The sequence below is a fragment of the Octopus sinensis genome, linkage group LG5 (assembly GCF_006345805.1).
Source record: "Octopus sinensis linkage group LG5, ASM634580v1, whole genome shotgun sequence".
Classification (NCBI taxonomy): Eukaryota; Metazoa; Mollusca; class Cephalopoda; order Octopoda; family Octopodidae; genus Octopus; species Octopus sinensis.
Genome location: NC_043001.1, coordinates 68,161,798 through 68,171,619, shown reverse-complemented (window position 1 = coordinate 68,171,619; position 9,822 = coordinate 68,161,798).

Sequence of the window (9,822 nt, the reverse complement as noted above, 5' to 3'; positions counted from 1 at the left end):
AGATACAAAGTAATAAGTGTAAAATAAAGAAAAAGCAGACGTAGGCACATAAATATCAAACATATTGACTTTCACAGTCGAACATACAAATATATATTTATATACACATACATATACATATGCAAACATACCCAAATGCATACATATAAGTGCGTATATAGAGATGGATACGTAATACATATATACCTACATAAATGTTTGTGTATGTGTGGGTGGGGTGTAATAAGAAAATCTATAGTTTGTAATTTTTGACTAAACTAATGAATGTCCGCAAGAAAGTGTTTCAATTAAGGGCTCCTTGACAAAGCCCTTGTGCCTGAAAGAATTTCAACTGCACCTGACTTTAGAAGTCTCAGTCAGAATTCTTGGTCTTTAGTTTACAAATATCTTTACAAAAATATGGTGATGTTTATAAACATCAGCCTCTCAATGCATCTGTCAGAGTAGCTCTCTTGGCCCTCAAAATATTTTTGTCTATAGAGAATAGGCACTCAACTGCAGCACTGAATGGGATGGCTGTTATGGGGAACAGGTCGATCAAGGCCTGCTCACCCAAAAAGGTGACTGCAGTCAGAACCTCCTTAGAGACGGCTTCCAACCAAGTCTTCACCTGGTTTATGCGCCTTGGATTTCAGTGACCTGTGGCCCCTGCTCTCCCGGAACTGCCACACTCACAGCCGTTGAAAGACTCCTCAACAGGCTCTTCCGCAGGCCGAACAAAAGAAGCCAATTGTATATATACATATGTATATATATTTATGTGTATGTACCTTTGAGGTCTATGCTTGTGCCCCCACCATCGCTTGACAACCAATGTTGATATGTTTATGTCCTCGAAACTTAGCGGTTCGACAAAATATATCGATAGAATAAGTACTAGGTTTACAAAGAATTAGTCCAGGGGTCAATTTTTCGATTAAAGGCGCTGCTCCGGCATGGTCGCAGTCAAATGACTGAAGTGTGAAAAAGAGTAAATATATATATTATATATATATATATATATATCACGGGATCACATGACTTACCAGATCATCAGCTGTTGCTACACATCGCTGATCACAATGCGTTCGCATTGTTTTAGCCTTCGAATGTGAGAGAAAGAGTGATGAAAGAGTACAGCAGGGATCACCACCCCTGCCGGAACTCGTGGAGCTTTTAGGTGTTTTCGCTCAATAAACACTCACAATGCCCGGTTTGGGAATCGAAACGCGATCCTAAGACCGCAAGTCCGCTGCCCTAACCACTGGGCCATTGCGCCTCCATATATATATATATATAATATATATATATATATATATATATATATATATATATATATATATCTATATATATATATATTATATAATATATATATATATATATATATATATATATATATATATATATATATATATATATATATATATATATATATATATATATGTATATATGTATATATGTATATATATATATATATATATATATATATATATATATATATATATATATAATATATATATATATATATATATATATATATATATATATATATATATATAATATATACATATATATATATAATATATAGTAGAAATATTAAAATTACTAAGTCTCTCTAAAGGAGATTACGGCAGCGTTACTGGATATTAATAGTTATCGCCATACTAATATGGCAGTCTATAAATAAGACTAAAGCTGTCGCTGATTAGCTCCAAGAGGCCACCGCCTCTAGCTAGCTATATGACACACGAACCTGCGTCCATTACAACCTTCGAACAGGGGAGGTCAGCCGCTTCACTTTGCTAGTCAGACATCTGCAGACATGTTTCAGGGTTGCTGCCCTTTATCAATGCAGCGTAGTCAGAACCAGCAGGTGTCGCTACTGACCGTCTGTTCGAAGATTTTATTTACCTAGTTACAGTGGAATACATCCACTTGTTTTCAATAATAGAAATATTAAAATTACTAAGTCTCTCTAAAGGAGATTACGGCAGCGTTACTGGATATTGATAGTTATCGCCATACTAATATGGCAGTCTATAATAAGACTTTTGTAGTCTTATTTATAGACTGCCATATTAGTATGGCGATAACTATTAACATATAATATATATATATATATATATATACATAAATATATATATATATATATATATATATATATATATATATATATATATATACATAAATATATATATATATATATATATATATATATATATATATATATATATATATATATATATAATATATATATATATATATATATATATATATATATATATATATACATAGCACATTCGAGTTGTTCACTAGTATATATCTATGTAAGAATTATGTCTCGGTACACGTGTATATTCAGAATAATTCAGCACTGAATATATTCCGGTTAAATTTTAAATTTTAAAAAAGGATAAAATCTTTATAAGAATTTATCAAGTATTCAGCGCGAAAAGCCTGTCTGCACTGACGATTAAAAAGTGCATTTTGTGTGCTAATTATGAAATCATAATCTGTTTTTAACGAGCTCGCTTCGAGTGTTGCATTCCCTCGCGTTCGGTACACTGTATTTATTATGGTAGTTTTGACTTTAAGAGTCCCTCATAGCGTGAGGCATTTATGTGTATTAATGCCCTTAATATAAATAAATATATTTAAAGGGTATAACTATAATTTTCCCCTTTTTGAGGTTTTTCACGCTGACTACTCGATAAATCCTTTTAAAAATAAATATATATTATATATATATATATATATATATACATACATATATATATATATATACATAAATATATATATATATATTATATAATATATATATATATATATATATTATATATATATATATATATATATATATCAAGAGGTGACATGTTTTCAAGAGAAGTTTATCTGGTCACTTAAAATAAAAAGAACTCACAGATAATTCTGAAAGTGAAGACAGTTTTTTTATCCACAATCGTTAGTCCGACAAAATACATTGGGAGTACAGTAATGTATATTCCAGCAGTCTTGATGCTATGCAACAAATAGTTTACAAACCAACAAAAGATGTCCTTGCAATCAACCAATTTGCATAGTGTTAATGACAAAACGTTAATGTAGACTCGTGCTATGTGTGCATATGCTCTATCTCACAGCCTTTTAAAGAGAAGAACTTTAGTGAGTGGAATGTTCTTCAATGCATGCTTTACGAATTTTGTAAAGGGAACAATGCAATATATGGGAGGAAAAACATATTTGAGTTTTCGGAAATACCAAAGGTGCTTTAACAAATTTAAAAACGGTGATTTCGATTTTCATCTTTTTTTTTTTTGACTGGTATCGATCAGGAAGACCAACTGTTTTCAATAATGACTCATTGAAAACAGCATTTGCAGAGGAGCCATGTCAAAGTATCGAGAACTTATCCCGGTGATTTAATAAACCTTGGTCAACTGTGCAGGATCATCTCAAGCAGATTGGGAGACTGTATAGAGAAGAGAAGTGTGAACATGAGCTATCAACAGAAAGGGAGTCGTCCTGTAGAATCCGTCTTTCATTCTTCTTCGTAGCAGAGAATTAATCGGTTCGAAACAGAAGCAACGTGTAGTAATTGAGTTGACGGAGGATGGATGCAGGCGGGCTGACATCCACAGAAGGCTGCAAGGTTATTTCAAAGTGTTTTGCCAGAAAAAATGTCCTCCCTTAGCTACCATTATTTTGCTCTGTCTGTGGATACAGTAATGTCACTCTATGGTGATGGAAGGTTACACGCGATCTTCAATCTAATCACACAACCACTAAGTTGTAGGTTTTTAACTGATCCGTGATGATTGTCACCGAAGAATGTTTCTTGAAGAATTATGTTAATTATTTGATGGGTTTGTCTGCCAACCATTTCCATTCTCACCACCAACAGCACCGCCATCGTCGTCAAATGACTGGCTACCTGTTGTTATAAATAACCTTGAAACTTTGTCTGTGTGAGAAATCTGCGGTGTTTTGGCAAGGAACGAAGAAACGATATTTTCAGTTGTAGTTAATAACAGCTTTTGTAAGTTGTGAATAAAGATTGACGTTTATATCAATAAAGACTGACGTTTATATCAATAAACACTTGCGTTTTAGTCAATGACGACATCTGCAAACCTGCAATATGTCTATTTTTGTAAAAATTTCGAACACAGAAACAGACGGTTACCCTTTGCTATCCCCCACAAAAAACGTCAAGTAAATAAAAGGCATGCCAGAAAAAATAGCTAACTTACTAAATCTTATTTCTTTTGGTAGAATTGAGCTAATATTATTTAGGAAGATTTTAACATCGGAAAATGACATTCAACTAAAAGTAGTTTGCTATCTCTTATGTGCTATTGTTAATAATACCGAAACATCTCATGCTTCAGTATTATCCAAACTCTTCAGTCATACACAGTTTAGTCGTTACAGCGATTCCTTTTCAAGACTTGATACTAGTCACAGAGGAAGCCTTCCCACAATCGATTGACCAGCTAAAATGTGTTGCCAAATCTACGTCAAAGCACAGCGTACTGGACACGTCAGATAATGTAGTCCTAGTTGTATGAAGTATGATTTAAAAGATGGGAGGGTCATAGCTGTAACATTTTAATCAACGCGCACACGATCCGCAATCACCGTTCAGTTATTTCTCGTACATTAGTCTGTATTTCCTTTCTATTGACTGCACTTTCTCTTCATATAGTATGTGCTATTTTTTGTACAAGACACTCGATCTTCTTTTCATCCCCTCTTCAGAATTCCTTCTGGATTTATTTATATGGACCTTAGTTTTCTATATTTCTCTATTTTATCACGGTCTGTTGGTGCTAGACTGAGAAGAATCAGACACTGAGATGAATCAAGCACTTCAATGTTGTAGAATCGCTGATAACTGAAACGACTGTGGGTGTCGGTTCATCATAACAGTCTTTAATCACTTTGCTATCCACAAACGGATCGTAGTAAATGTGAGGTTGTGGCATTGAGGCCTTTGTAAATGACATAAGAACTGTAATACAAGTGGACAGGACACATCTTCGATTGGAAATTCAAGATGAAATCAGCCCGGCATTTTAGTTGAAGGTTATCTGTTTTTTTCAAGAGGAGAGATCGCCTAATGGTGCTGTTGACATCCTTGTGATATTTGTTCGAAATATTTCTGAAAATCTACTACTTACCTTTAAAATCATGTTTTGCTTTCAATCATGCAGTAATAACTGAAATTAATCTAAATTTAAAAACAAACACCTAATATTATGCAATGTGTAGTTTTTTCCTTTTCTTCTTTTTTTTGGGGGGGGGGGAATAATACAATTTAGGAGAAAAGTAAGGGCTGATTGCTCTTTCAGATCCACTTAAGGAATAGTTTATAAAGTTATTATTTCCGATGTTAATTTTCTTCTACAAGCTTTGTTGTTGGAGATATAAGAAGAGAAAGAAGGAAACTGGAGTTCCCTGGGGAATGCTGGCATGGGAATTAAGAGTGTCAGATTCAAAAGAGAGAGTGGGGTTTGTGCGTATAGCTGTGTCTGTGTGTATAGTGCCAGGAAAGGGAAATAGAGATTGTTGTACGAGAAAAGTGACTACAGATTACGTGCCTGTTGTTATAGTTGTTGTTGCTCTTGCTGCCAGATCGTCTTGGTAAGACAAACCTATGATCGAAGGTGTTGCAGTTGTGATCATGTCTTAATTATATCTGAAACATCTAGGACTACATTATCCTATGTGTCCGACAGGGAGCGATTTGAAGGACATTTGCTTACAATTTTTAACATCTTTTAACAGTCCACATGCAATCACGTCTCTTTGCTCAGTGAATTGGTATTACTTCTACATAATCTTATTCAATATGCTTGTATCGTTTCGACAAAGAGTACCCGCCTTATATCATTGTGCCGGAAATCACACACATTGAGTATATGCAGTGGGTTTAACTCCTATTTATAGGTATATATATATTTATAGGTATATATATATATATATATATATATATATATATGTGTGTGTGTGTGTGTGTGTGTGTGTGTGTGTGTGTGTGTGTGTGTGTATTTATATTATATAGAGGGTACTATTATTCATAAGTACCACACGCTAGGAAGGACTCTTGCAGTCAAAACTACTAAAATAAACAAATTGTACCGAATGCAAAACTTCAAAGCAAGTCATTTAAAAACAGAATTTAGTTACATATCACAGAATTTAGTTACCAGAATTTAGTTACATTCGTACATGCTACGACGAATTCTACGGTTGGCTGTCGGGTATGCTATATTGTGTTTTTTCCTTACATGTCTTGAGTTCGTTGCACTGAAGAGCATAGAATGCATATTCTGCATTGATTGCGAAATCACAGGTGATATGTAACTAAATTCTGTTTTTAAATTACTTGCTTTGAAGTTTTGCATTCGGTACAATTTTTTTTATTTTAGTAGTTTTGACTGCAAGAGTCCCTCCTAGCATGCGGTACCTATGAATAATAGCACCCTCTATATAATATAAATAAATATTTTCAAAGTGGAAAAATTTACAGATCTTTTCTCTTACGAGGTTTTTCACGCTAACTACTGATAATTTCTAATAAAGATTTTATCCTTAATTTTAATATATATATATATATATATATATATATATATATTATATATATATATATATATATATATATATATATACATATATACACATATGAGCTGAAACTAGAATCAATCAATCAATATATATATATATAGTTAATCCAAACATGAAAACACAAAGAGAAAACACAACAACGCGAGGACGTGGAACAAGTATACTGTTATTGGACGCTCAGGAAAGGAAAGAAAGAAGGAGGATTTAACGTTTCGAGCGGAGCTCTTCGTCAGAAACATAGGAAAAGGAAAGATCCAAGGAAGGGAAGACGGAGGAAAAAAATCGCCAACGGTACACATGCGGTCACAAATGTGTATGTGCGTGTGTAATTATAGATGACTAGGGTTAATAAAATATGTGAATATACAAATAATTAGTGTGGTCATTGTTGTGTTCACATGTAGGCTACCTAATATTGTGAACTACTAATATCCGAATTTTATTATTATGCACTCAGCAATTTTTAAAAATAATATTGTTTGTACCTAGACATGTTTTTATGTGAATATTGCTATTGTTGGCATGCATATGCAGTTGTATGTATGCGCCTATGTATATGTGTAAGTAAGCATGTATGTTTATACTTATGCACATACATACATGGATGTATATGTATGCATGTATTCACTTGAATTTGTGTGGGTGTGTATTTATGTACTTATCTCTATATATTTATATATGTGTTCTTATATGTATATTTGCTGCTGATATACACTTTTATATACACATGGATATGTAATTTTATTTTGTGTACGTTCGTTACCCATATTCAAGATTTCTTTCTTTCTTCCTTTCTTTCATTACGGAAAAGTATTTTTCTCCCCTGTTCGTTACTTCTATAGAGTCCTGTAACTTTACGCCCCCTCCATTTATCTTGCTCATTTCTTTTATTGCTTATAAAATCCTTACCTTTTCTTTTTTCTTTTTCGTCTCCCTCTCTGCCTTTTACCTCTAGTCTATATGTATACATCATGTGATTTTTGCATGCGGGGCAAGATTGCGTACATATGTATACATATGTATATCTGTATTTGTGTGTATATATTTACGTCTTACATATATATGCCTGCATATGTATGTGGTCTGTGTATATCAATCTGTGTATTTTGATGTATATATGTATATTGATGGTTTAGTATGCGTATATACTGTTGTGAAATATTTTGATTTTTAATGTATTAATTGTATTAATCGAATTATATTTCATATATAATTAATGACAATATGTATTTTGAATCCGCTCTTCGATTTAATGTTTTTCCTCGATTTTTTATAATAGGCTGAATTTATATTGAATTCATTTATTTTGTATATGTTTTTCATTGCATGCTTAAGACCGTTATTTGAAAGGACCAATGAAACAAATCCATTTTTAAGGGTGTATCCTTTAACTAGTTTTGATCATATCGTTATTTCTGTTCTATTTTAAAAAACTGTCCGATGAACGGAAACGTGAAACTCTGAGTAATAACTTTTGTTATATTTCTGTTGCTTTTAAATATATATATATTTAAATATATATATATATATATATATATATATATATATATATATATATATATATATATATATATATATATATCGTTATAGCATGGCTGTGTGATTAAGAAGCTCGCTCTGCAACGACGTGGTTTTCAGCTCAGCCACTGGGGCAAGTGTCTTCTACTATTACCACGGGGCTGACCACTGACTTGTAACTGGATTTGGCTTACAGGAACACCGTGGGAGCCCACCCTAAACATATGCATAAACAAATAGATAAATGTGTGTGTGTGTCTCTCTCTCTCTCTCTCTCTCTCTCTCTCTCTCTCTCTCTCTCTCTCTCTCTCTCTCTCTCTCCTTGTGTTTGTGTTTGTACCCCAGCACGCTTGACAACTAACTTTGGATTGACCACGTTTTCGTAGCTTATTACTTCGGCAAAAGAAATCGATAGAATAATTACCAGAGTTTAAAACAAAATGTAATACTTGGGTCGATTTGTTCGACTAAACTCTTTAAGTCGGTGCCCCTGCATAGCCGCAGTCAAATGACTGAAAGAACTAATATATATATCAATATCTATAAAGCTGAAATGCAAAAAAGCTGTTTGATATCTTGGTTGTTTGTCTCATTTTGGGATGGGAACGGTTTAAGGGGCGGTAAATGGTGTCGGATTGGCGCCAAAATTTACACTGGGGGTAAAATGGGGTGGGTAATGGTGTGAGGAGGGTTGCAAGTCGCTCAGAGCTACCGTTTGGTTGCCATCACCACCAAAACCCGAGTGAAGCACGGGTCAAAATAGCTAGTTTATATATAATTATGGTTAGATCATATGATTGTCAAAATGCCATTGATAATCAGATTTCACTGAAAAATACAACATCATAGGAACTAGAAAAGATTGTTTTAACAAAAGCAAACGACTCACTAGAATTTAATTTACAAAAGATCCACATTATGAGTCGTTTTTATCGATTTCTGTTTGGTGCGAATATCATCACAAGATAATAAACAATATATAATTTTTAAGCCTTCCCTTTATTATTATTATTATTATTATTATTATTATTATTATTATTATTATTATTATTATTATTATTATTATTATTATTATTATTATTATTATTATTATTATTATTATTATTATTATTATTATTATTATGAAGTCTCAGCTATTATTTTCATTACATGCAGAACATACTACTATTTTTTCGGCTATTATTTTCATATATATAGAAAATTACATGCAGAAAATACTAATTAAAAGGTAAATAAATTAATGCTAAGTGAAAACTGTTGTCTATTTTAGCAGTATATATTTAAAGCAGTTTATATTCTCGTATTTTATTGATCAGTGTGAATAAACGACATACTCACTGACATACCTCTCTACATTCTAAGCGTCTACTTTACTAATTGTTTATCTCAGACGTCACTAGGTATTGACTTCCATATGTATGCAAGTATATATCTACACACACACACACACGCACGCACGCACACACACACACACACACATACACACACACACATACATACACACTAACACATTTTGTGGTAAGGTTTCAACAAGTAGAATAGCACTCGATCAGCCAAAGGTGCAAAGATAATGTTATAATGAAAACCATAAGTCTTGTGAAATATAGATATCCAGGGTTTCCTGGCCGAAACAGTTATTTATTTCACCACTTTTCAAACTGGGAACAAGACCGTTTGTCTTATGCTTTTTAAACATAT